Source organism: Asparagus officinalis, chromosome 6, assembly GCF_001876935.1.
Source record: "Asparagus officinalis chromosome 6, Aspof.V1, whole genome shotgun sequence".
In the NCBI taxonomy this organism is placed as follows: domain Eukaryota; kingdom Viridiplantae; phylum Streptophyta; class Magnoliopsida; order Asparagales; family Asparagaceae; genus Asparagus; species Asparagus officinalis.
The window spans coordinates 17,838,889-17,844,888 of NC_033799.1; positions in this window are offsets into that span (position 1 = coordinate 17,838,889).

Below are 6,000 nucleotides of genomic sequence, written 5' to 3' on the forward strand. Positions count from 1 at the left end.
CTCCCTTCATCACCACCAAAGATCCCTTAGTAACCTTTGCTACAGCATCCTCAAAGGTCACCCTGAATCCCTTCGCCTCCAAAGCCCCCACTGAGATAAGATTCTTCTTAAGTTGAGGAACGAATCTCACCTCCTTCAGCTCACGGACTACTCCATCGTGCATCCGAATTCTCACAGTACCTATCCCACGAACGCCACAGGATTGATCATTTCCCATGACAACAACACCCCCGTCGAGTCTCTCAAATGATGAGAACCAATCTCGCCTAGGAGTCACATGATAAGTAGCGCCAGAATCAAGCATCCACTCCGATGCATCCAAATGGTTCACCTCCGGAGTAATCAAAAGAGAAAAGCTCGAATCATCGGAATCATCGCCTTTCGCAACATTCACCTCATTGGCCTTCGGGCCCTTATTCTTGCTATTCTCCTTTTCTTTGACTTTCGGGCAATCTCTTTTCCAATGTCCCTGCTCCTTGCAGAATGCACATTGATTCTTTCCAAGCTGGTGACGACCTCTTGACTTTGACCTCCCTCTGTTTCCACCTTTCTGATATGAGCTTCTACCTCTCGCCGACAAGGCCTCTCCTGAAGTACTAGCGCGGGAAGTCTCCTTATCCTTCCTCCTCAAATCATAGTTCGTCAATGCGTTAGTCACTTCACTATAAGTGATAGAAGATCTCCCGTTCAGCAACGTAAGCACGAAGGTATCATACTCCTCATCCGGTAAGGAGCCCAAAAGAATAATAGCCTTGTACTCATCTGTGATCTTCTCATCCACGTTCGCCAAGTCCGACAACAACTTAGTGTAGTTGTTCACATGAGCCGCAAGCGAGGTACCTCTGGACATCTGGAATCTGAATAACCTTCGCAGCAAGTGCAACCGGTTCTCAACACTCTTCGTAAGGTACTTATTGTTGAGAATTTCCCACATCTTCATCGCAGACGTCACCCCAATCACATCGTATTTCAGCTCCTGTTCCAAACAGGACCTGATCACCCCGCAAGCATTTCGATTCATCTTTTCCCATATCGCCTCTTCATATTTAGGTGGCCTCACATCGACCATGATGGTCTCCTCCAGATTTTGAGCATTGAGCGCATCCTGTACGTCGCTCATCCACAAACCAAAATTGATCTTGCCGTCATATTTCACAACACTAATCTTAGTGTTCTGAAAACCCACTTGAACTGTGCCTGTCATCTTGCTGCTTTCACCAATTACTTCACCCATAATCACAACTTCCAAATTGTAGAGAAAGATCCAAACTTTGAAAGAATAAGAAATTACCCAACTGAACCCTAGATTGGATTCCAAATAGAACTCCTAACCACACGAGGAAAGCGAGATCTTCAACGGCAACTTCAAACCCTAACTCCACCAAAGCCTAGAACTCCAAGAACCAAGCTTCAAACTGAATCTTCCTCCACCTAATCCAAAACCCTAGATCTGAATCTGAGCTCTGATACCACTTGTCGCGCGCCTTTGCGGAAGCCTTGCACGAACTCACAACGAACCTGTGATCACGAGTAGAAGAAAGACAAACTCTTGCACAAATCCAACCAATAAAGCCAAATCAATCCAAACACAGAGATATACGTGGTTCGGCAATTTGCCTACGTCCACGGGGAGAGGATGGGGAGATTTCACTAAATCAAGGAGAGTACAAAGGGTTACAATCACACAAATTCTCTCAAACTAACCCTCAACCAAAGATCTCACCTTGCTCACAATATCTCCCTCTCACAATGCTCAAAAGATTCCTCAATCTCTGATAAAAAACCCTCACAAATCGTTTCCCTATTTATATCAAAACAAAACCCCAATCAGACTGCAAATAGGAAACCTGCGTATGCAAAAAACCCGCTATAAGTCGACTTATCAGTGTGCACAAGTCGACTTGACAGAGAGAAAATCAACAACTGGAAGAAACTTGGTTTTGGAGCCTTGGATCTCAAACTTAGCATAAAAGCTAAACTAGAAAAATAACTATGAGTCTTAAAACATAATATCATGTGTGTAATAACACAAGTTACAAGTGATCAAGTTTTAACAAACCTTTCATAGGCAAATGAATCAGATATGTGAATGCTCATATTTAGTGCATTTAATATCCTAATAATTAAAGGGTTAATTTTAGAAAAGTCTTCTCAACTATAGGGGTCGTCTCAAAAAACCTCCCTCGGCTATTTTAACTCTAAAAAAACCCTCTCAATTATGGAGTGGTTGTAGATAATCATCTCAACTTTCAAAATATTATTTCTCGCCTTAACTTTTTTCACTTAACCACCTAAACTAATATAATTTAAATCTAAAGGAACAAATGATTTAAAATGACTATACTATCCCAAAGACGTTAATTTTTTTTTTACCATATTGTTTCTTTTTAACTTTTTTTGTTAAATTTTTTTTATTCCCCCCCTCTTCTTATTCCTCCATCTTCATTGCTAGGTTTACGTGCAAATCTATTTTTTCTTTTTATTTTGAAATGCAAAACTTATTTTATTTTATGTTTATCCATGCTTGTAATACTTGAAACAATTAAAAATTTTAAATTTCTTTCGAAGATTAGTTTCCTCATCAAAACCCATCGAACCGAAGTCTAATATTTTGATTGGATTGGGTTTTTAAACTCACATAATTTTTTTCAACCAAGGGTATTTTAGGTATTGCATATTTTAAATTAATAATATTAGGGGGTTATTTAAAAAATAGAAAGATAAAGGGGTTTTTGTGATACACCCCATAGTTAACGGGGGTTTAGTCATATTTTGAAAGTTAGAGGGGGGTTGTCTACAGCACCCTCAAATTTAAGAGGGTTTTCTAAAGATAAAATAATAATCACATTTTATTATAATTTTATATCATCATTATCTATTTTACATGAATATGTATACCACTAATAATTATTTTTATCTTAAATTTCAGGTTAATGAAGAAATAATGAATAAAAGCTCAAAAGTCCCCAACGTTCTCATTTTGTAACCTTTTATTGAAGCCCAGAATCAAGTCGAGTATCCTTTAGAAGTTGAAGAAAATAAAAAAATCCAATATGAAAAGAAATCATATTCAAGATGATTGGCCGCAAAGAAACAGCGATATCTCCTAATCCGAAAGGCGAAATTTAACATATAATATATGAAAATCAAATATCTCGACGAGACAAAGCCATCTGCGAAGTCAGAATTTGGATATAACGAGCATCGATGTGGGCATCGATGCTAGCATCGATACTAGCATCGATGTCTGCATCGATGCAGTTTTCCTGTAACGAGATCAATGGCTGATTTTGAGTGGTTTGGGGCTAAAGTCTAATGCAAGGGCTCTCATTCATTGTTGTAGGCTATAAATAGGGGTAGAGAGTGAGGGGTTGAGGGTGTGAAAAATTTTGTAACTCTATTTGGAAAGGATAGTTACTCTTAATTGAGAAGACCTTCCAAAATTATAATTTTTTGTTGCAATTAATAAAAGAATTTTTTCACATCTTCATATTTTTTTCCTTCTCTTTATTTGATGATGAAGATGAAGATGGAGATGAAGATAAAGATCAAGATGGAGGTTTGCTTTCGCCTTGAGGCTAGAACCCTCTCGGGATGTAAATGTCCTCTTTGTTAATATTTTTATCTTTTGGTTTTATTTTCTTGTTAAATAGCCAAGAGTCTATAACCCTATTGCCTTATATTTATTTTCATGCTTATAGAGTAGATTTACTTTTATTTTCTCGCATTTAATTCTTGTAATTTATTTTATAGTTTAGTTCTTATAATTTATTTTGTAGTTTAGATTTTTAATTTTTTGCACTATTCACCTTGAGGCTAGAACCCTTTTGAGATTAGTTTTTATTTTGTTTAATTTTTATTTTATTTGATTCGCCTTGAGGCTAGAACCCTCTAGGGAATTGTATTTTCTTTTGATGTGGAATTAATACTCGTAAGATTCTAGAAATTGCATGAAGCTAGTTTTATTTCTTTTATAATTTGTTAATCATTCTCTTATGCTTAAAATGTTCATGTTTAGGATATTTAACTAAAGAACTAATTGGTAGAATGAACTCTAGAATTACTATTTAGTTATTATTCTTTTCATGAGTAATAATTTTATTTGGATGATAATTTGATAGGTTATACTTTCTTTGAGTGGTTTGATAATCTATACTTAATAAATCTAAAATTTGGATGATAATTTGATAGGTTATACTTTCTTTGAGTGGTTTGATAATCTATACTTAATAAATCTAAAGTAGAATATGATAAAAAGAGAATGGTTAACATTTTATAAGTGAGATTAACTAGTGGATTCAATTCTAGATTCCTCGTATCTTAATTGAATCCTCCATCTTTTACTTTCTTATTTTTTCCTTTAATTCTTGATTTTTCTTTTATTGGTCTTGAGTTTATTTCCTTCATCTTTCTTTCTTTCCTTTTTGATTACATTGATTCTTTTTATTACATCCACTCTTTATCTATCCATTCTCAATCTCATTTTGTGCTTATTCACACACAATCACTCTCTCTATCTCTCCATAATTACATTCATCATTCATAATTGTCACACACACACACACACATAAGAGCCGATTCTAATTATTTCTTACAGTCACCTTCCTCTGGGATCGATAACTTTTTATACTATAACTTGATTGGTTGTACACTTGTAACTTTTGGACATCATTTATGCCCCGTCAAGTTTTTGACGTCATTGCCGGGGAGGGTGTTTTAGTAGGATTTTAATTATTTTGGTTCTTTAACTTGTGTGTGTAGGCATCGAAAATTGCCTATAGGTCTCCACGAACAGCTCAAAGCTAAGAGAAGACATTGAACGTCACTATCCAAGTAACTGAAGCTTGATTGACGTCGACGAACGCTTGAAGTGAATCGGCGAACTATGTGAAGCAACGGAGTTTCAGAATAATAAGGATACGAACTGATCGGGAGCCCCGTGTCACTTACAAAAGACGGAATGCCCTTCGTGTCTTATTTATTCCACAGATGATCTAATCATTAGAGCTTATAGAACTCCCCTTAGGCTTTCCAACGCACTTGGAATCACTCAAATCCGAGTTCGGATGAAGAATTTACAACGGAAACGGGCAAATAAACCATAACGGAGTGTCTCGGACCAACGAGACGCCCTAAGGTGTCTCGGCTAAGGCCGAGACACCCTTGGCAAATACACCATAACGGAGTGTCTCGGCCAAGGTGGAGACACCCTGGGGTGTCTCCAACGCAGAATTGGGCCTTTGTGTGGTTTTAACCGCCCAAAACCCCTCAAGCCTATAAATACAAGCCTCAGACCCTCATTTTTTGGAGATCTGGAATTTTGGAGAATTGGCGAAGCCCTGCCAAACTCAAGAGTGATCGAGTTCTTCAACATAAGAGATTGAAAGTCGTCAGATCTACATCACCCGCATCCAATCCTTAATATTATCCCGTTGTGGTAATTCTAAGAAGAGCAATTATCTCGCTTTTGTCGAGATAAGCGCTTCTGTTTCTAGATCTCCTCACGGATCGACGAAGCTCTGACGGATATCGACATCCCCGTCACAGGCTAAAGACCCACGCAAGCAAGAGACGACGAACGGATCTTGTGTTTATTTTCAAGAAAGTTGTAATCTTTTATTCTTTTGTTGTTTGAATTCATTTGTAATGCTTAAAGTTTAATGAAATCAATGACTAAGGTAACTTTCGACAAAAACAAACTGGCGACCACAGTGGGAGCCAACAGCCTCGCTGCCGAGGCTGTCGTGACGCTACCGGCATTCAAGATCCGAGTGAATGAAGAGATCGAATATGAATTCGATCAATAGAAGTTCAAAGAGTACCTCTCTTCCTCCTCCTCCAGATTTGCCTCTCCAAGCAGGCGCAGGAAGGCATCCTCTTCCAGAAATGTTCACGAGACCTCCGGCTCGAAGATCCGAGATACCCTCGCCATAACTGCACTTACTCCCTGCGACGCTCCTACGACGTCTAACATGGTCGAAGCTGTAGATCCAGATCTCC